The sequence below is a fragment of the Rattus norvegicus genome, chromosome X (genome assembly GCF_021556685.1).
Source record: "Rattus norvegicus strain SHRSP/BbbUtx chromosome X, alternate assembly SHRSP_T2T, whole genome shotgun sequence".
In the NCBI taxonomy this organism is placed as follows: domain Eukaryota; kingdom Metazoa; phylum Chordata; class Mammalia; order Rodentia; family Muridae; genus Rattus; species Rattus norvegicus.
The window spans coordinates 114,567,111-114,590,613 of record NC_141554.1 but is presented as its reverse complement, the minus strand read 5'-3'; the positions used below and the strand labels follow the sequence as shown (position 1 = coordinate 114,590,613).

At 41.3% G+C, this 23,503-nt stretch overlaps 1 long non-coding RNA gene across 1 annotated transcript in view; it reads right to left on the bottom strand.

Moving 5' to 3' along the window:
- The window catches only part of LOC120099292 (uncharacterized), a 40,060-nt gene extending 19,422 nt beyond the window's left edge, over positions 1-20,638 (bottom strand). The window contains exons 1-2 of the long non-coding RNA XR_015646677.1: positions 20,492-20,638; positions 20,198-20,314 (exon numbers count right to left, since the gene is read on the bottom strand). This is a non-coding gene — a long non-coding RNA (uncharacterized LOC120099292). The remainder of the gene's footprint in view (positions 1-20,197; positions 20,315-20,491) is intronic.
- Positions 20,639-23,503: the final 2,865 nt, after the last annotated feature.

The window sequence follows — 23,503 nt, the reverse complement described above, 5'->3', positions numbered from 1 at the left end:
AGGCTTCATCCCAGGCATGCAGGGATGGTTTAATATACGGAAAACCATCAACGTGATCCATTATATAAACAAACTGAAAGAACAAAACCACATGATCATTTCATTAGATGCTGAGAAAGCATTTGACAGAATTCAACACCCCTTCATGATAAAAGTCCTGGAAAGAATAGGAATTCAAGGCCCATACCTAAACATAGTAAAAGCCATATACAGCAAACCAGTTGCTAACATTAAACTAAATGGAGAGAAACTTGAAGCAATCCCACTAAAATCAGGGACTAGACAAGGCTGCCCACTCTCTCCCTACTTATTCAATATAGTTCTTGAAGTTCTAGCCAGAGCAATCAGACAACAAAAGGAGGTCAAGGGGATACAGATCAGAAAAGAAGAAGTCAAAATATCACTATTTGCAGATGATATGATAGTATATTTAAGTGATCCCAAAAGTTCCACCAGAGAACTACTAAAGCTGATAAACAACTTCAGCAAAATGGCTGGGTATAAAATTAACTCAAATAAATCAGTAGCCTTCCTCTACACAAAAGAGAAACAAGCGAGAAAGAAATTAGGGAAATGACACCCTTCATAATAGACCCAAATAATATACAGTACCTCGGTGTGACTTTAACCAAGCAAGTAAAAGATCTGTACAATAAGAACTTCAAGACACTGAAGAAAGAAATTGAAGAAGACCTCAGAAGATGGAAAGATCTCCCATGCTCATGGATTGGCAGGATCAATATAGTAAAAATGGCCATTTTACCAAAAGCGATCTACAGATTCAATGCAATCCCCATCAAAATACCAATCCAATTCTTCAAAGAGTTAGACAGAACAATTTGCAAATTCATCTGGAATAACAAAAAACCCAGGACAGCTAAGACTATCCTCAACAATAAAAGGACTTCAGTGGGAATCACTATCCCTGAACTCAAGCAGTATTACAGAGCAATAGTGATAAAAACTGCATGGTATTGGTACAGAGACAGACAGATAGACCAATGGAATAGAATTGAAGACCCAGAAATGAACCCACACACCTATGGTCACTTGATTTTTGACAAAGGAGCCAAAACCATCAAATGGAAAAAAGATAGCATTTTCAGCAAATGGTGCTGGTTCAACTGGAGGTCAACATGTAGAAGAATGCAGATTGATCCATGCTTATCACCCTGTACAAAGCTTAAGTCCAAGTGGATCAAGGACCTCCACATCAAACCTGATACACTCAAACTAATAGAAGAAAAACTAGGGAAGCATCTGGAACACATGGGCACTGGAAAAAATTTCCTGAACAAAACACCAATGGCTTATGCTCTAAGATCAAGAATCGACAAATGGGATCTCATAAAACTGCAAAGCTTCGGTAAGGCAAAGGACTCTGTGGTTAGGACAAAACGGCAACCAACAGATTGGGAAAAAATCTTTATCAATCCTACAACAGATAGAGGCCTTCTATCCAAAATATACAAAGAACTCAAGAAGTTAGACCGCAGGGAGACAAATAACCCTATTAAAAAATGGGGTTCAGAGCTAAACAAAGAATTCACAGCTGAGGAATGCCGAATGGTTGAGAAACACCTAAAGAAATGTTCAACATCTTTAGTCATAAGGGAAATGCAAATCAAAACAACCCTGAGATTTCACCTCACACCAGTGAGAATGGCTAAGATCAAAAACTCAGGTGACAGCAGATGCTGGCGACGATGCAGAGAAAGAGGAACACTCCTCCATTGTTGGTGGGATTGCAGACTGGTACAACCATTCTGGAAATCAGTCTGGAGGTTCCTCAGAAAATTGGACATTGAACTGCCTGAGGATCCAGCTATACTTCTCTTGGGCATATACCCAAAAGATGCCCCAACATATAAAAAAGGCACGTGCTCCACTATGTTCATCGCAGCCTTATTTATAATAGCCAGAAGCTGGAAAGAACCCAGATGCCCTTCAACAGAGGAATGGATACAGAAAATGTGGTACATCTACACAATGGAATATTACTCAGCTATCAAAAACAACGGCTTTATGAAATTCGTAGGCAAATGGTTGGAACTGGAAAATATCATCCTGAGTGAGCTAACCCAATCACAGAACGACATACATGGTATGCACTCACTGATAAGTGGCTATTAGCCCAAATGCTTGAATTACCCTAGATGCCTAGAACACAGGAAACTGAAGACGGATGATCAAAATGTGAATGCTTCACTCCTTCTCTAAAAGGGGAACAAGAATACCCTTGGCAGGGAAGAGAGAGGCAACGATTAAAACAGAGACTGAAGGAACATCCATTCAGAGCCTGCCCCACATGTGGCCCATGCATATACAGCCACCCAATTAGACAAGATGGATGAAGCAAAGAAGTGCAGACCGACAGGAGCCAGATGTAGATCGCTCCTGAGAGACACAGCCAGAATACAGCAAATACAGAGGCGAATGCCAGCAGCAAACCACTGAACTGAGAATAGGACCCCCGTTGAAGGAATCAGAGAAAGAACTGGAAGAGCTCGAAGGGGCTTGAGACCCCATATGTACAACAATGCCAAGCAACCAGAGCTTCCAGGGACTAAGCCACTACCTAAAGACTATACATGGACTGACCCTGGACTCTGACCTCATAGGTAGCAATGAATATCCTAGTAAGAGCACCAGTGGAAGGGGAAGCCCTGGGTCCTGCTAAGACTGAACCCCCAGTGAACTAGACTGTTGGGGGGAGGGCGGCAATGGGGGGAGGCTTGGGAGGGGAACACCGACAAGGAAGGGGAGGGGGGAGGGTGATGTTTGCCCAGAAACCAAAGAATTATTAAGTATTAAATAAATTTAAAAAATATATATATTTTAAAAAAAGAATAAATCTATTATGAAGCTGTGAATAAGGAAGTAGAAACATGTGCTGGTTTTATTGTCATGCCTGAGACTGCAAAAGTTACAGCCACTGTCCATGGTAAGGCTGGTATATTTATACCCACAGATAAAGGTTACTGTTGGCTTCAGTCAGAGAAGCGTCTCTCTGCAGTAAATGGTGTTGAAAACAGAGACATGCGGCTGCTCGGGGAGCAAGATTGAGTGCTCACGTCCTAAACAGGGCATTTATGCCACTCCCTCTAAGGCATAAAGGACATGGTGGAAGACAGTACAGAAAGAATCTAACAACAAATAATGACAAACAGAAGCCACACATTTGAAAGTGAGCAATGACGGGTATATGGAAGAGTTTGGGGAGGCAGGAGGAAAGGAAATGGGGGAAATGATGTGATTATATTATAATCTCAATGAGTGTAAGAGTTGTGGAAAGCTGCCTTCTGGATACAACAAAGCCATTGCAGTCACAAACTCACTGTATCCATGGTTATCTCACTATGCTTGTAGAAGTGTGGGCCTTGTAGTTGATGCGGACTCAGGAGAGGCTCACGGGCCCTAATTCTCTTTGTAGTACTATAAGGTATTGGTGCATTCTGGGGGAGGAGGAGTCATAGTCTTCAGTTGTATACCCACTAGTAAACATAACATGGACACACAGATGACCCTGGTTAAGCTCAGTGGGTCAGAATATGAGAAAGGGGCTTGTGGGGGGGTCAACAGTTGGGGGAGGTAGATGAGAGATGTTGGGGAAAAGTAATCAGAAAGCATTATATACATGCACAAAATTGTTAAAGAGCAAATGCAATTAATAAAAATGTTAAATAAAAGATGGAAAAGGAGATCTGGCATAGATACGTGTAGTTCCAGCCAGTCAGCAAGCTGAGGCAGAAGTATCAACTTGAATCCAGCCTGTGCAGTATAGTGAAACCTTTCTACAAAGGAAAGCATGAAGATCTAAAGGGCACTGTGTGTGTGTGTGTGTGTGTGTGTGTGTGTGTGTGTGTGTGTGTGTGTGTGTGTATCTGTATAGCTAGGAGATAAAGACTTGTGTAGGAAGTGCAAATGCATTCTTTTGTGATTTCAGGAAACCACTGAGTATATTAGAATATTTTTCTCACAGCAAAGGGCCACTCTGCTCTTGTCTTTCTGCCTTGCATCCATCTTGTTGCTGGTCTCTGAGGATATAAAGCATTCTTTCTGCCTCAAAGCCTTTGCATGTTTGGTTTCCTTTGCCTAGAACATCCTTTTAGCACATCTTTCCATGGTTGCTCCCCTGTCGTCATTGAGTCTCAGCTTGGATGTCTCGTCCTTGACCATCATATATATATATATATGCTATTCCTTCTGTTCCCATGTCATTCATCATCCTATTTCCCTATATATTCACTTTATAGCAGACATCGCTGTCTGAAATCATTGTTTGTTTACTTTTTACTCTGTTGATAGTGCCACCTGGGCATGCTGCAATTTTCATGAGGGATATAGAAGGTGAGTTCTTAAAACTGTTGCTTTTGTATAACTCTTGGAGGTAAGATTGATGCTAGAAAGTGCACACACAGTTTAAAATCCTCTGACGTGACACATTTTTACCCGAGTGGAATAATCATCAAAAAATCAAAACTATACCTCACCCTCACAGACCCTCACAGGTTTTCATTCTTCCTCCAGTGTACCTCTCTCCATCTAGACAAATAAGCATAATCCACTTTCTGTTGCTATGGATTAATTTTCATTTCCTCCAAGAAGTGTAATCATTCTGTATGCATTTCTTTCTCTCTGTATGAAGATAAGGGTATTCATCTACATGTTGCGTGTCTCATGAGTTCATTTTTTTTCTTATTGCTGAATAATTGCAGGGATGTGGCACAGCATGCTTATCCAGTCACTTGTTAAGGGATTTCTAGGTCATTTCCAGTTTTTCACAATCATAGCTAGATTTGTATGTGATGGATATTTGTGTGAGAACTGCATGTGTAGACCCATGCAGACTGCAGACATTCTGTGTGTCTGCTTCTTTGCATCATCCCTTATGCCCAGCATGTAAAAAAGATTTATAAGATGTATAGTCACTAAATGTCTTCTAAAGGAATAGATCAGCTTCTCCAACCCTGATCCATGGAGAGTTCATCCTTAATGTGCCTGCAGGGCCCTCCCTTTTCTCCCAGTCACCCCCACTGTCTAATCTGCAGCCCTGAGTGACTCCTTGGAGGTGCCTCTTTCCACTGTTGGCTCATCGAAGAGATCCTGCTCACCAGGTTCTCTGCCAATGCTGCTCTTTACCCTAAGCTGGCCCCTCTGGCTGTTCAGCAATCCGTTCATTCCTCGCTTGCTGACTCCCTATCACATTCCCTACAGCAGCTGCTCCTAACTTCCTGCCCTCTCCTCAAGCCCCCGACCCCAGTCCTCCCCCTCATTCTCAGGAGATGACTTCATCTCCTTCATCACTGGGAAGATTGAGGCCAACTGACAGGCGCTCCTTTGGCTTGCATCTGAGTTGTCTCTATACAGCTCTCTCTAATGCTTCCGGATCGCTAGAAGAAGTGCCTCTTCACCTTGCCAAGGTTAAATTCTCCATTGGTATACGCTAATGATATAAAAAACAATAACAAAATGGAAAATATAAAAAGCCTCTTTGCTAGGTGCTGTGCACGGAACTAAGTGTGGAGAAAACAACTCTGATTTGTATTGAAAACTGTGCTCAAACCATATTTATTATCATCATCATCATCATCATCATCATCATCATTGTTATTATTATTGCCTATGCTAAAAGACTCTCTTTTGCTTGCTTGCTTGCTTGCTGGAGATATGTCTCTCTGTGTAGCCTGGCTGTCCTGGAACTTGATATATAACACAGGCTGGCTTCAAACTGACAGTCTTTTGTCTCTGCCTCTCCAGTGCTGGGACTAAAACCATACACCACCATACCTGGCCTAAGACTCATGGTTTTTCAACAATGTTGCAAATGCATAAATAAATTTGGCCTTCCATATCTGTTGGCTCCAAATCCGTAGGTTCAACAAATCAAGGATCAAAAGTAACTGAAAAAAAAAACCCGCATTTTTATTGAACATGTGTGGATCCCCCCCCCCCTTTTTTTACACAGAATTTCACTATACTGCCTGGGCTGGACTCATGTGATTCTCTTATCTCAAGCTCCTGAGTAACTGTGACTGTAGGCACAGACAACCGTACTTGATTCCTGCCATTTTATTTATATAAGATATGGCAGCAAGTGCAGATTTTGGTACTCCAGGTTCCTGGAACTTCTAAGGTGAGGATGCAGACGTTGTGCAGGCTCAAGCTGTATTGATTACTCTCTTTCTTTGTCTGAGTGTCTGCTCACCTGTCACCTCCTCAAAGAGCACTAGGCGCTTCTCAGGAGTTATCCAATAAGTTGGTATAGTTGTATATTTCTTTTAACAGATAAGGAGACTGAGGATCAGAGAGGCCAAATAATTTTGGATCATCAGACTTGTAAGTAGTGTATAGTTAAGACTTGAGGTGAGGTATAATCTAGAGTATCCCCTCTCCATGCTTCGTCCTTGCCACTCAGGGGCTTATCTTAATCTCACTCCCCACTCTGTGGCAAATTATAGTCCTTGAATAAAACATGAAGTTTTTTTTTAAAGTAAAAGGGAAAAGAGACAAACTAGGGGAAGCTATAAAGGATTTTCCCAGACTAAAGAGTTTTATTCCCAAACTTTAATAAGTACACCATAGAATGTTTGTTAAAAAGACAAATTCTCAGGCCTAAGTTCCCTCAGACTTACTATGGGTAGAAAGAAGATGAAGCAAAAAAATTCTAGTTAGATTCTGTGACATTATTCACAAGAGAGCAAACATTGGCCTAGACTATTTCAGGGCAATGGAAGTTCAGAGACATGTTCACATTTTTCATTATGACAAAAATATGTAAAAAAAGATCTATAAAATCTATAAAGATCTATCTATCTATCTATCTATCTATCTATCTATCTATCTATCTATCTATCTACCTATCTATCTAACATGAAACACTTTAAATTGCACAGTGCAGATGGAATTTAGTGTTGATTCTATTCATTAGTGTCAATTTTGCAACAGTTTTACTTCTAGGAGGTGGAAGTGGTAGCAGATCAATTAATGATGTGTGAGAGTCAAGTTCATGAGGTTCATCAGGTTATTGCTGTGTGTCTCGATGGGTATAGTAGTCTTAACTAATCAAGAGAGGTGAACTAATAAGTGGGATCATTTGAAAGTAGAAGTGAAAGAGACATAAAGCTAGCAACATGAAAATGAAGGCAATTGATTATTGATTGATTTGTCTTTGATAGAAATTAGTCAAAGCCTTTTGAGTCATGCAGACGGGCCAGACCTCCTCCTCTTGTTTTGTAACTTTGCATGACTCAATGTTTTGTTGTGTTTTCTTGTTGTCTGCTGTTTTGTTTCTGAGATGGGGGGGTTGTCATTTAGTAGTCCAAGTTAGGGGGTCCTCATTCAGTAGTCCAGGCTACCCTGGAGCTCACAATGTGGTCCACACTGGCCTCAAACAAGCTAAGCTGGCCTCAAACTCAGAGAAATTCTCTTGAAACTGTAACTACTAGGATTACAGGCATAAACTAACAAATCTAGCTTTGGTTCACTTCTCATTGTATAATCCAAGCAGATCTTGAAATTATAATCTTCCTGTCTCAGCCTCCCAAGTACTAAGATTACAGGCCTGTGTCACCATACCTGGCCTGTGATTTAACTTCTCAAAGTCTCAATATCCACAGAGTTTTACAGTGAAATTATATGTATAATATATAACCTAAGAAAGGTGGTACACGACAAGCCATTATTAATAGTTGTTTAATAAGTGGCAATGAAGATGCCCTTGAGTGTCAATAGATTCTTGAACTCGGTCTATATACTCTTTGAAATCAGTCATGACTAAACTGGAGTCACCAACTGCTCTCAGTGAAGAGCAGTACTCTCGGGTTTACCCCAAGTGGAGCCAAGGAAGCGTCAATTAAAACAGTTTAAAAGAGATGAAGTTCTAGATGTTACTCCTCTGTGGAGTGAAATGAACAAATCTACATAGGTGACTAGGTAATGCATCAGTGGTTCCCTCTGAAGGAGAAACAGTCTATAATGGGCACACCTAAGTGTCTTTCTTTGCACACCAAGGGAAACACAGTATTAGCAGTAGCAGTAGCAGCAGCAGCATAACAATAACAGCAACAACAACAAACAACAAACAACAAATGCTTATTTGGAGTCTTTGATGTTGGTGTACAGTGCTCACTGATAATACAGAAAATTCCCCATTTCCTTCCTCTTCTTTCTCTATTCACATGTGGTGCTTAGTTTTTGTTTTTTGGGGTTTTTGGGTTTTTTTGTCACCTCAACACTAGTATGGTCGTTCGGGGAGAAGAAAGGTCAGTTGAGAAGATGCCGCCAGCAGACTAGCCTGTGGGAAAATCTCTGATGCATTTTCTTCATTGGTGATTGATATGCGAGTGCTCAGTTCACTATGCATAGTGACACCCCTGGGCCGTTGGTCCTGGGTATTGTAAGACAGCAGATTGAGTCAGTCAGTCATGCAGAGCAAGTCAGTAAGCAACACTCTTCCATGGCTTCTCTCTGCATCAGTTTCTGCCTCCAGGTTTTGACCCTGAGTTCCTGCCCTGATAGTGATGGAGTTGACCTGAGAGTTATAAACTGAAATAATCCCTTTCCTTCCAAAATAGTTTTTGCTCCTGGTGTTTTATCACAGAAACAGAAAAATCTGATTCCCAATACTCCCGAAATGCGAATGTTTTCATTTTAAGGCATGCATTGCCAAAAGCTCTCCTAAATATTCCTGGATCTTTCAAGGTTGGGAGAGCATTTCAGAACGTTACAAAATCACAGAGGTCAGAAACCTATTGCTCAGGCCTGCATTTGACAAGCTGCAGGAAAATTTCCAGAACCTATATGGATGCCAACTCATGCTTAGAAAGTTGCTTTTAGTTTACTTTAGGTCATTATTCATGTCAGTTGCTTCTCCTTAACGTTCATTGTTTGGTGACCTCAAGACAGATATGTGCTTATTTGAGATTTCCATGTATATGAACAATAGGTATTTCTCTGAAACAGAGGAAGATTCCACTAATGCTTAAACCAGTGCTTCTCAACCTTCCTAATGCTGTGACCCCAAGTACAGCTTCTAGTGTTGTTGTGACCGTCCCAAGCATAATTATTTTTGTCGCCACTTTGTAGCTGTAATTTTGCTACTGTTAGGAATCATAATCTAAATACTATTGGACACAGAGGTTTGCCTAAGGAATCAAGACTCACTGGTTGAGAACCTGGCTTAAACCATGCAGTATTGATGAAGAAGCCCCCAGTGCTAGAATGGCAGCTAACTATGATGCTCATCTTTCCAGAGAAAGTGTTGGCTGAGGGTTCCTTTGTCAATACAATGACTCTGGCTCTTGAAGGGTTCTGGATACAGCAACACATACAGAAAGATTTTCTTCGTGTTTCATCATGGTTCTCCTCTACTCTTCCAAGTTTCATGATATTTTTGGTCTTTGTTCCTATGTTTCTTCCCCTCGAAGTTTTGGAGTTATCATCCCCAATTCTATGCTTTCCCGTTTCTACGCCTCAGTGTATCTTGGGCTGTCTGAAAGTTGGAAAAACTACCTCTCCTTAACTGGAATCGCTGTCTAGACATACACTTGCCATTCTGAAATGGGAGTCCCTTTCAATGGGAGTCTCTTCCAGAAGAGAATTGGATGCAAGCTAATGACCACTAGAGAAGAAACGGGGATGTAGGGTTTGTGGAGCTGATTGAGAGACGCCTGCCATAGTGTCCTGCCAGGCAATCAAAATGGCATCCTTGGCTTCAACAAAAGAAGCCCGTTCTTATCCATTTAGAGAAAAAGCAACTTTTCTCCTTCAAGTCCAAGGCCAACTCCAGTACAGTCAGCTGTTTAAACTACAGGCTTAACACTCACAGATGGCATTACCAGTGGATCCATACATCTGGCAAAAATTGAACACATGCCGAGCATCCACAGACTTTTTTTCCATGTTCATTGTTTCTCACAGAATATGGCCCAGAACTGTTTATATTTATTCACACAGCACAACACAAGAAGTGTCATAAATTGTCTAGAGATGATTGAATTCACCTGGGAGGATATGTGTGGGTTACCTGCGAATTCTGTGCCATTATTCAAAAGGCATTTGAGCACCCATAGAACTGGGTTCCAATACCAATTTCCTGTGGATACTCGCAGGATGACCCTACAACAGAACCTGTGGTTCCCTTCCCTCTTCCCTTATACAAAAAGCGGGTTACTCCACAGGCTAATGAAGAATTGAAAAATGTGATCATCATTCTTTGGGACAGAAGAACAAGTGTTTCAGGGGACAATTTTTGCCCTTTCTGAATGACTCTGCATGGGTGGACCTATAACACAGAAAACCCTCTGAGCCCATCTAGCCTATGACACCAGGTCACAACATTCACAAGCATGTTCGATTTTTATACTTCCCTTTCTCTCAGCTGCTCTGGGTAGGAAGTTGGAGCTATCAGAGAATACCCTGCTTACATCTAGAGATTTCCCAAAGTGATGTGTCCTATATGCTCTTGAGTTGGCATGTCTGTTAAGTTGACCTGTCTGTACAACTAGTTACTTTGTTCTTTTCTTTCTACTCCAGAAATCGTACATATTGGATGTTGTTGGTGAGGGTAGCCACGACGAATGCACTGCTGTCCAGGCCTAGGCATCAATCTGTTTGGTAACACTTGTTTCAGCAGAGAGCTAAGGCACTTCATCTGAACTCTATGGGCCAGAGGGGAAACTGGAGCCGTGGCGGTCTCTTAACTCAGTTTTTTCTCTCCTCAACTAGACCCCATTTTTTTTTGGTGCAACCTTATCTCCTTGATACAAATACCCGCCCCCCATGCCATCGTCTATTTGAGACAGATTGGTCACAGTTTAATACCACGTGCATAAGAGTTCAGACACCTTTATGCCAAGGCACAGAATTTGACTTCACAGATGCATAATTAGAAGGGACACTTTGGAGTGGAAGTGATGGTGGTGAAGCCAGGTTTTGGATTTTTTGTTTTTGCTTCCGTTTCTTGAGAAAGGAGAGGCTTGGGCATGTTTAAGTGGTGATAGGAGGGTCTGGGAGGAAGAAGACATTGATTGACGTTACAGAAAATGCAAAGGAATAATAGTTGTAGCCATATCCTAACCTGGAGGCCTGTGAAGGAAGTTTTAATAAGTGATGTAAGACAAGATAAGCTGTGTTTAAGGTGGTTCAGTTGCCGTCAAGTAGCTACAAAGGAAACCATCAATATTATGTGGTGGCGGCACGGACTCAGGTGAGAAGATCCTTCACGAGTGGACAGTGAAAATATTTCCATAATCTTAAGTGGAAATAACTCTGCTCTTTCTGGTAATAGAAAAGGTATTGAAGTGATCTGTTCTTGAGGTCTAGCTTCATCGTGGCCTCTGTGAGTGCGATACTGCCAAGGTGCCCTTTTCACATTTGTGACTCCCACCTGAACGGGTTGCTATGCCATCCAAAAAGGGAAAGGATGGCAAGGCATGCTCAAGGCACGAAAACAGAAAGACCAAAGAAAAACAAAACTATTCGGCTATGTGCATTTTGATTTTGATTTTGCAGTATTGAAGATTGAACCTACATCTCATACATGGAGCCAAACGTCGCCACTGGGCTACACACTCAGCCCTTACCTTAATCGCTTGGAAAGATGAACAAAGGAAAAGGGGGAAATGGAAACATTTGGGATGTGTAACTGAAATAGTTGAAGAGGCTAATTCTAGAATAGTTTTAAAGTTACAAAACAATTGTAAGACGGGGCAGGAGTGATTGCTCAATGGTTAAGACCATGGCCCACTGTTCCAGAGGACGCACGTTTTGAGCACACACATGGCAGCTCACAACCATCTGTAACTCCAGTTTCAGTGAATCTGACATTTTCTTCTGGCCTCCAAGGGCACTGTATACATGTGATGGACAGACAGACATGCAGATGAAATGCCCACAAGCATAAAATAATAATAAATTATAAGAGAAATGGAGAATTTCCATACATATTGCGCCTAGATTTCCTTATTACTGACATCTTTACCACTGGAGTACATTTATGACAACCCTCAGGCTACCACTGATATGCTATTGTTAACTGCAGTTAATACCTTAGTAAAATTTACCCCCTTCTGTCTCGATGCTTTCTTGTTCCTGGATGCCACTCAGAACACCACAGCACATTTTGTTGTCATGTCCCCTTAGGTTCCTTCGGGGTAGAGTTTCTCTGGCTTCTTTCATTTTTAGATGACCATGATGGTTTTGAGGAGCAGTCAAAGTATTTGTAGCATCTAGGCTTGTCTTCTAGTTTTCTCAAGGTTTTGTTGGTTTTGTAATTTTGTAACATTCATGTCTAACTCATATAAACAGCTTCCATAACAATATATATTCACTTGAAGGTAATCTGTTAAGCAATGATGGAGAAGAATGAGGAGTTGGTTGTCAAAAAATGGAATGTCTACTTGGAATTTCTTGGTACATGTGAACTTGCAAAGTAACAGTTAGCCATAATGGTCCAAGTTGACCCAATGCAGGCTGGGAAAAAAGTGCTACCACCTGACTGAGGAGGTGCTGAGTGGAACCAAGGCATGAAGGTGTGGGGAAGGTCTCCATGAGGAACTGAGATCTTTTCATCACACATGTCTCCTAAATCAAGAAGCTTTTCTAATCATGAAGGACTGGCCATTCAGCAACACATCAAGTGAGCATTCCTCCCCACCTTCTGTGTAGATAGCATCTTGAAGGTGAACAGAGAAACCCATTCTGAGAATGCTCAGGCATGAATGCTGTCGCAGCACTGATTCTATTTTGGGAACATTTCCGCCCATTCTGCAGCATTATATTTAACTTTGGCAAAAACAAGCGAAGGCTCAAAGAAATCATTCCTGCCTTTCTCCCTTGCACCCTGCATTTTCGACTAAAGGGAGGCTTATTTTGAGCAGGGATAGCAAGCAAACAATGGCTGGTTAACTAACCGGGATGACACTTGGCAATTTGTAGGAGTCACCTCAGATCTGAAAGAGCAAGTGCCCACAATGTTGGGGGGGGGGTTAGTGGAGGCAGAGAGAGATCAAGTCAGTGAAAAGTGAGAAATAATACATAGAATGTTATGTTATAGTGCACATTTCATGGAAGAAGGAGGATTGGGTTACGCGGAGCAACTGCAAATGCTTGTTGAAAGCAAAACGAAAACAAAACAACCTTAAGCACTGGCAATCTGCTGGTTGCCTTGTGCATGCCACAGGGCCTGACAAGCAGGTCCCTGATCTTGCTATCCCTTTGCTGTTTACTCTCTGTGGTTTAGGACATTCTCCCCACCAGGCGCCCTGTAGCTTCCCACGGTCAGATTGTACATGAATTGGGCCTGGAGGAAGAGGCTTTGCTCTCTAAGAGGTGTGCCCCAAGGGGGTGTGTATATATGGCAGGAAGGCTGGCCCACAGCCGGCTGGTGGAAAATGAGCAAACGGCCGGAAACACTCAGGCAGGATAGAATTTTAGATCCGGAGCTGGTGGGGGCAGGAAGAAGAGACAGGGAGGGCCAGAGATGAAGGAAAGGGAAGGAATGTAGGAGCCTTTGGGGACATTAAAGAGACACACCTGGTCTAGGGTTCTGCACAAAACCGACACATTAATTAATGTCCTAATGATAAATAGGATTTGTTGGACATATTAAGTTTCCTCAAACAATATACTCTTTTATACTCTCATCTTTAATAGCTCAACACTCTGTGGGAGGAATCATTATTATTGTCATTTTACAAATAAGATATTAAATTCTTGACCGAGGTCAAGGCCTTGGTCCTGGGTCTCAATGGACAAATGGCAGACGGCGACTTGAATCTACATCTTGTGCAGTCCTCTTCTCAACTTGGTGAATCAGGCGTGTCCGAGAAAGGGGCCCAGTTTCACAGCTTAAACCACAAGCTCCACACAATCTCTACTTTCTCAGGGTGAAGCCTCCAGCTTTGGCTATTAATAAGAATAATACCTCACCCACATGTCCAGAGTGTGAGGAGTGGGGTGTGGCCAAGAGATGTTTTCCACCACTAGGCTTTAAGGGCAAAGAACCATGAGCAGTGTAGCCAATACAGATGGCTAGTCCCTATCCTGTTCCCTGCTCCCTTTCCAAGAGATTGTATAGCTTTACCCACTGCTCCGGATTCTCACCCTCTTGTAACAAGAGGCCCTTACTATGTCTGCCTTTAATGGGTCAAGTGATAGGTAGTGCATCTAATGCTTCTGCAGGGTCATTTACCATCAGATGAATCTCCTCAGTAACTCTAGATGGGCTGCCTAACTTTCCTTTCTGATCACGATTCAGCTGCTGTCATTGACATATTAATAAATTTAGAAGTGTAAATATAAAGATTTGTCTTAGGAACTGCTCCGTGAGGTTCTGCGTTTTTCCCACATTACTGGAGCAGCCACTGGGCCAGGCTGCTGCTGACAGCTGGCTACAGCCGCTCAGGGATTAGCAGCTGCCAGACTGCAAGGCTGCAGCTGGCCTCCAGCACCAGGTTCCAGGAGCTGCTCACTCCCATCCTTTGCCTGCTGCTGTCCCTCCTGTATCCTCTTCCTTCCCTCTTCTGTCTGTCTACCTGTTTTTAGTCTTTCAGGCTTGTTCTCCTATGTCCGAAATTTTACTGCTAAGGCTATCTTAAAACTGTTTCTTTTTAATCAATACACAATATCTGCAGTAAAATCTCTGTTCTCTTTCTACAGGAACCCTCAAATACAGACACTGTTTACAATTTGATGTTTCTTGATTGTTCTCATGACTAATGACAAACAAAAATCATAGAAATATGTTGGCTTGCCCTGAGCCCTTGAATGACGCCGAATAACTCAAACCAAGATGATGTCACCTTTGCTGAATCTGGTTATCTGCTGTTCTAAGAAATCAGAGGAGGGGGAGGGAAAGGGAGCTAGAGGGGAAAGGAGATGACAGAAAGGAAGGAATCTATCTATAGTATGATGTATCCATGACAACCTGGAAATTTGAAAATGTCTCATTTACTTAGAAGAATTTTTATTAGGACTGTTTTATGTGTGGGGGTGTTTTGTGTATGTGCCTCCTAAAATTGGTCTGTGTGCTATGTATGTATGGTGTCTGAGGAGGACAGAGAGGAGGATGTCAGGTCCTCAGGGACTGGAGTTAGAGATGGCTTTGTGCCATCACTTCGGCACTAGAAGTCAAATCTTCTGCAAGAGCAGTTGCTGCTCTATAAGCACAGCACCATTTCTCCAGCGCCATCATGGACTTACTGATACCTGGATTCCCACATCTGTTCGACTGCTTACAACCTTTGTCATAATTTAGGGTTTATTCTGTTTTCTTTCATTTTAAATATTGAAATTTTCTCTCAGTGAGGTGTTTCTGGTGTGTGTGTGTGTGTGTGTGTGTGTGTGTGTGTGTGTGTGTGTGAGAGAGAGAGGGGGGGGGATCACGTGTAATGAGCATGTGTGTGTTTGAGTGTTTTCACCCATATGTACATGTGGAAGGTTTCTGTTTCAGTAATACTCCACCTTTTCCCCTAAATTTGACACTCTTTTGGCTAGACTGAATGACCAGAGAGACCCACTCACCCCTAGATCCATAAGGGCAGCTGTATGTGATTCCAGCCCCAGCTATGGTTACAGAGGCATACCACACCACCAGGTTATCACTTAGGCACTGTCAATCGAAATTCAGGGCTTCATGCTTGAGTGGCAAGTACTTTCCCCACTGAACCATCTTCCAAGCCCCTCAGTGAGACTTTTAAGGCATATTTGGCTCCACAGAAGGCTTTAAAATTTTGTCAAATTGATTTACCTTTTTAAAAATTTTTATTTTTATGTATTGATTTTTTTATTTTCTTTCATTGGATATTTTCTTACTTTACATTTCAAATGTTATCTCCTTTCCCCGTTTCCCCTCCAGAAACCTCCTATCCTACCTTCCCTCCACCTGCTTCTCCCCACCCAACCACCCACTCCTTCCCACCTCCCCAACCTGGCATTCCCCTACACTAGGGCATTGAGCCTTCACAGGACCAAGGGTCTCTCCTTCCACTGATGCCAGACAAGGCCATCCTCTGCTACATATGTGGCTGGAGCCAAGGCCAGGATCACAGGTGAGGAGGCAAAAATTGGTTTACCTTTATCTTTTCTGTGGTTTTTATATATTTGGTTGTGAGCCTAGCCTTTAACGGCTGAGCCATCTCTCCAGCCCGATTTTTCTGTGGTTTTTAATCTCCCTATCTTGCTAATGAAGGCCTTGTGCATGCAAAGGTTACAAAATACCCTTCTTTATGCTCACCTTGGATTTCCATGTGAAATGCTATATGTCTAAACCATCTGGATTTTATTTTATGCGTGGCACAATGTCTAAAATTTTATTTTAATTACGTTGTCTAAGCGCATTCCTTCTTAATGAAGTAAATTGTGTGGGTTGATTGATTGCAATACTAGAGATGATGCCTAAGCATTGCACACAGTAGCTAAGCACTGAGCTGTATGCCCGGGCCCATTTTTACTTTTTGTTTGGAGGTACACCTTTGCTTTGTTGCCTAGGCTGGACTTAAATTCACTTCGTAGCCCAGGCAGACCTTGAAGTTGTAATCCTTCTACCTCAACCTACTGAGTACCTGAGATTACAGGCCTGGACCATGAGAGGAAGCCTAGATCTTAGATTGTGGTTTTAATTCCAGCCATGCAAGCCAAGGTCTACAAGGATGCTTACAGAGAACTCAGTTTAGAGACAGTTTCATTCAATCACAAAGACGGACTCAATGTTTTCCATTTGTCTTTTTAAAAGGGGTATGTTTACAAAACTCATTGAAAAGTAAGAATTAAATCAGGTGCAGTGTGTGCCTTTGATCAAGGGACTTAGGAGGCAGAGGCAGGCAAATCTCTATGAGTCTAAGGCTAGCCTTAATCACAGAGCAAGTTCCACTATGTATATTTATAGTGTGTGATGTGATAAAGTGGTGAATGTGCACACTGCACACAAATCAAAATTAAGTTAGTGTACTCATTACCTCACCAAATGACGACTTTTTCCTGTGGTGAGAACATTTTAAACCTACTCTTCTAGCTGTGCTGAAATATTCACTGTATTTACAATGACTGCATCTGCTGCATTTTACAATAGATCATTTAAAGCATATTCCAACTCTCCAGGTAAAGCTTTGAGATCTTCTTCCTCCACAGTCCACTCCCACCACCATCCTACTTGCTGCTTCTCCGATGTCAACATTTTGACATTCTACACTGCACTCATATCAGCTGCTGTTTGCCTTTCTGTGCCAGCCTTATTTCAACAAACAGAATATCCCTTGGGTTCATTTCTCTTAGCTTCTCTGTTTCAGCACCCTGAGAAGCTAAGATCACTTCTCAGTTAAACAATATTTCTCATATGTTTCATTGGATTTTTGGTCATCTATCAGAATAACATAGATGCCATCTGTATTTGTCTTAGTTGTTATAGCAACTACTTCTCTGCCTTTTATAGAATCATTGAGGTTGTTTTCTTTAATTTATAGGTACAATGAAGTATATAAATAAAGTTATTCAAGAATATTTACATTACTCAAATAAACCTGACCTAATTACTTTTTACTATGGTTCTAGAATGGATTTGCTAACATTTTTATTAAGACATTTTACATTAGAATTAATAAAAGTGGTCTATGGGTTTTTCTTTGTTCTAGTCTTCTCGGCTTTTAAAGGTTATGTTATGCAGTGTTGTCACCAGCTATGTGATTTATTATTTTATTTGCACATGCACTTGCAGATTTACCAGGGGCTACTCTGAGAGAAAATTGATTCTCCCTCCCTAGACAACTATCAATTATCAATAGCTCCTCAGCTAGTGTGAGCATTGCTTGTGTATGGTGTGTGCATGCATGCATACATGTGTGCACGTGTGTGTGTGTGTGTGTGAGTGTGTGTGTGTGTGTGTCTGTGTATATTTGTGTGTCATGGTGCACTTGGGGAAGCCATAATACTGGCTCTGTGGTTGATTAAAAACTAAATTTAAATATATATGGATATATTAGTTTTTGAAGAACTTGGTGTGTGTGTTGGTAATTTTCACCCCTTCCTTCAGCTCCTTCCATATTCATCCCCACTTCCTCACCCTCCCAATTTTGTGTCTTTTTTATTTTTAAAAATGCACCAAGTCTGAGTTATGTTGTCCAAATATTCTTGGGTATGTGGCCTTGCAGTCTAACATGGAAGATTTACCAGGGAAAATTGATTCTCCCTCCCTAGACAACTATCAGTTGTCAATAGCTCCTCAGCTAGTGAGAGCATTTCACGCCCAACTTCCTTCTCCATGCTGAGATTTGGTCATGCTTGAGCTTGCATAGATCTCATGCATACTGTCTCGTTGTAAGGACAGGATTCTCTAAGACAAAACACCAACTCATAGTGATGAATACAGAGACACAAGATGTCCAAGACATAGAGAAACAGTAATGAATGTCGGTCCTTCCCTAAACCCAAAACAATTCAGAGAGAGAGAGAGAGAGGGAGAGAGAGAGAGAGAGAGAGAGAGAGAGAGAGAGAGAGGGAGAGAGAGAGAGAGAGAGAGCTGAATATATAGAGTGAAGGGCTAAGCAATTCTATTCCCTAGACTCAGTACAACTACTGTAATCATTAACTCACATCAACTGTAGTTAACTGCATTGAATCCATAAAAGACTAGCTCTATCAACAGTCAGTCAAGGAAGGATGGGGAGGGCTCACAGGGCCCTCTTCTTTACCTGTGAATTACTGGCTATTGATATATTCTATTCTAGCAGAAGTAAAATCACAATGGTTAATTGTATACCATCTAATCCCACCATTCTACATTGGATATCTCCAAACAGAGTCCTGGTCAAAGTTGGTGGGTTGTGGAACAAAAGAAATAGATAAGGAGGAACCATAGAGATTTGTGAGGAGGGAAGATGTGTACATATGGGTGGTATGGATGTAGGAGGTGATCAGGCAAAGAATACTTATGGGAAATTGTAAAAAAAAATAAGAAAAATGAATGCAAATAAGTAAATATTCTAAGGATATAAAATGCAGGATATATTGAGTGTTCAATTCAGATTTTTCATATCCTGCTACTTACTTTTTGATATACATTTCACAAAGTATATAGATTTTCTTGATGTAATTATGGATTTCTACTAAATTCGATTGTGTTTCTAATGTATTTCCTACATTGTTCAAGATTTAAGGCAACTTGTCTGTACAACGTGTCCTTTCTCACTAGGAGAATATTTCCTTCTTTCATTTCATTCTTTTGGTCTTGAATTTTATTCATTTTGCCCTTTAATTGTCTCCTCTTCCCTTACTTTTGTGTACTAGTCAGACACACTTGTTTTGTAGTTGTATTTTTTGACGTTCTTTGCCCCACTTCCCCAGGAAATATTCATTATAAGAACTGTATCATCTAAAAAACGAAAGTCCTTTTTATTGACTTACATTTTTTTGGTTATTTTCGACAATATAGTCCATTCTTACTTATCATAATAACAAATATATTTGGTCTTGGACTTTCCACTGTATTTTGTTACATTTCTTACTTTAATTTTTTTTGTTTTTACTTTCTTTATATTTATAACAGATTGATATACAGCAAAGAGGGCGACCATTTTAAGGTTTTGGTTTTGCCAGAGGAATGAGTTTTCATTATGGACCTACACATCTGAATCCCTTGAATAGTTTGTTTAAACAGGGTTCTCGGTTGCAGCACCAGAGTGTCAGAGTCAGTAAAATGTGGGCCAGGACCTGATGATTGGATCTCTAGTAGGTTCCCAGATGATATTTAAGCTACTGTCCCACAGACCCCACTTATAGCTACAAGCAAAGAAGAATTAGCCATACCACTTTCATTGTTCATGATTTCTATGGCAACATGTTTGAGTTCTATGACATCCCTCTACTCAGAACAATCGCAAATGCAAGAATTCTTACCTAGGGCTGAGGACAAGTGTATTTGGTTTTTCAAAGGAGTTCTTTCCCATTTAGATGATCCATACTACTTTTCCCTTAGGAAGAATTCCCTGAGTTGATACATGACATCAGTCACTTTGATGTAGCAAACTCAATCAAATAATAGAACCATAGCAAAAGAGATCATTCTTTTCCTTGTGACACATCAGGCCCCTGGAGATGGAGTTTGTTTTATTACTCAGTTCCCTGTATGTATGTTCTTTTCTGTTTTAACTCTTTCAGTGAGTCTAGAGTTACAACAGTGAATCAAAGAGGGAAAGAGCCTTACTGTCTTTCCAGTTGAATTGAAATCCACAAGTAGAAAATCCTTGTAACCTTGTCACCCATAGTTGTTTGCAGGTAGTCATGAAGCCTCATTGTCCACAGAACCAAGCTGCTTGGTGTCCTGGAAGAAAAAAAGGCAATTAATCCCTCTTTGCTTTCCCTGAGTTTCTGATACAGGTCCCTCTGTAAGTATATCACACATCTTCATCCTTGGAGAGGGGTAAGCAGTTCTCAGAGAACTCAGCATGTTGAGAGTAAGAGAGAGGGAGGACAGTCATTGTGGTGTTAGCTTAGTTACCTTATTCCCTCACAGAGATACACTGCATCACTGCCTTGGTGACTGGGGACAAGACAGGCCTGGGGAAGTTGGCTATCCTTTGATAGGCCCCTTTCTTTATCCCTTCCTTAAGTCCTCCCCTTTCACTGTTTCATTTCCTCCATGTCCCTGTTTCCTCTTTCTTAGGAATATGCCCCACCCCTCCCAGTCTTTGAAATTTGCTGAACACTAAAAAAAAAAAAAAAAAAAAAAAAAAAAAAAAAAGTGATCATGGCCCACGTCTCTGCTATTTCCGGTGTCTACTGAATGTCAAGAACTTTTCTCTGCCCAATTTCTGCTGAATCTGCAGAAGGAAGGGATGAGCTCCAGTCATTCTATCACATTTAATTTTTAGATCTCTGTCACATGTTAGTTAACCATGGTAAATGTTATAGAGGTTATAAAGAAAAATACAGATCTGCTTTGCACTCCCATAAGCATTCCAGCCATTCTGTATGCATCCTTTTCTAACTTTATCTGAACTCTTACGAATATGTGTGCTTTCCTTTTCCACTGTGGTAGGTAAAACATTCATATTAAGCATTCTGCATTAGTCAGCAGCTTGTTCCTGCAAACAACATTTTCTTTAACATAATTATCTTAAATATGGGAGGAAGTAATTTATGGACAAGAGAGACGTGCTGGACATCTCTCCCATCATCTGGTTTCCAAGAGAGGTACATGGTTCTTTTCTTTTCTTGTCTATTTTTTATGCAACTGATCATTTATTTCATGCTCTAAGAGGGTTTCACCTGACCTCTCCCTTCTAATCGCCCAATGAGCAGATGATTATAGCAGTACATCACCTTCTCAGCTGCTTCTCTCTATTCCTGGCTGGCCTAAGGTTGGGCTTTCTATGTGAGCCGTGATCCTTGTTGCTCTCTACCACATACGGTGTGACCTTCCAAGCACTCAGCTATCTTACACGCAGGATGCCCAGTTTCCGAAACTGGACCCAATCTCCGGTCCTTGACTCCTGGCACCACACCTGGGTATCAAGTGCTTTTTTGGTCTTGCTAGATTATTCTGAGCCACCTTATCCTTCGGCTCAAATGCGTATCTGTTAAGCCTGTTTCCTTCTTCACTCTAGCCCCCCCGCCCCGCCCCACTCCCAACCCCAAGGCTGAGGTCAGTGGACAGCTGAGGCTCCTCTACAAATATCAATAAAAGGAAAAGAAGGCTGGCGGAATTCTTCCTGGTGACATTGTGGGAACACTGCCAGGAAAGGCATGTGCTGGATTTATTGCCTATTTTGCCCAGGGTTAGCATTTCCACATGTCTAATAAAGCTCTGTAATTATGAGGTCCGCATTTTCCTGACCCAGATTCTAGTACTCTTTTGGTGTGGGTTCAGTTCCTCTCAACTGCAAGCACAAGTGCAGGCTACTCCCTTCCTTTCCATTAAAGTGCTTCAAGGTTCGCTTAGATCTTGCAGTGGTTGTGGTAAATGTATGCTTAGGGAGGGGTCACATAGTATTACACTGAAGAGTCACAGAAGACAAACTGTCTTGAATGAATTTCCTAGTTTACCTGGGTGGCTGGGTGGGGGAGCACCCTCTTAGAGGCAAAGGGGATGAGGTGGGGGGTTCATGGAGAGGAGACCAGGAAGGCAGAATACACACACACACACACACACACACACACACACACACACACACGCGTCTATTCACTACAAACAGAAAAGCCATGATAAATAAAAGTAACATTTATGCTAAAGTCCAACTTGGTGAATAAATGAGTTTCTGTAAGGATTACTAATAGGAGTATAGGGGAGAGGTAACATACAGTAGAAAACAGCTACATCACTGAAAAGCCCAAACCAATAAGGGCAATGATTCACAAAATTGGGGACCCTGGAGTTTGCTACGTAGCTTGTAGGCAGCCCCACATAGTTAAGAAATAGCTCAGCAGCCTGGTGACCTGGCTGGCCAGCCTCCTCTTCTACCAGTTATTTCGTGCTTCTGAAAGTCTGGGAGGAGCTGTTTAGCAAGTTTCAGTTTCTGCAGACAAATTCAGATGATCTATTGAGTCTCACTAACTTGTCCCCTCCCTCCCTCAGGGAATGTTTCAATTTGGAGGAAACTGCTAAACATCATTCATTCTTTTTTCTTAGACCAACCTATAGGGATATCCATAGGGACTTTTTTTTTTGCTTGTCACATCTATACAGGGTCAGTGTTATTCATAAGTGTGTAGAGACCGTGGATATTCAAGCAGTATTGGAACGTTCTCACAAAACAAACAACTGTCCCATAATACACTGGAAGACTGGATGGCTGTTCAAGCGGGTGTAAAACTTAATAATATAAATCCAGAATCTAAGTCTATATACCTACAGCTAATGTACCTTTGGAAACATTTAAAAGTACTGAAATTTCCAAGAATAGAACTGTCGTGTAAAATGAGAGAAAAATTGTGCCTTTTTAAAAATTGAAACTCCCATGGCTTTTGAACACTCTGGAAACCATAACATGGGTCAGTACTGTGGATATTTAACTCTTGTGGCTGTGCACTCATGGTTCTTTTTTTTTTTTGCCATAAAGGTGTAAACAACTGACTCCATCAATATTTCTTTTGAGCAACCAAGTATACACACACTGAGGTGTGAATAGTCGTCATTGTTCTTTAGACACTTTATACATGAAGCATATGTAACATTAAAGTAGATCAAAAATACAAAGCAGCACAATAATTACCAAATAAACAGAACATAAGAAATAAAGCACTTAGCCACCCCATCTTATTCTCTCCCTAAAACCCAAGTACCCTAACCTGGAAGGTTGTTTTATTTGTTTGTTTGTTTTTGTTTTTGTAAAGGTTTTTATGTATATGTGTGTTCTGCATGTATGAGTGTCTGTGTACTACATATGTACTTGGTGCCTGCAGTGGTCATAACGGGATGTCAGATCACCTGGAATTGGATTTACAGACAGTTGTGAGCTACCGTGCGGTGCTCACAACTAGATCCTCTGAAAGAGCAGCCGGAGTCCTCACC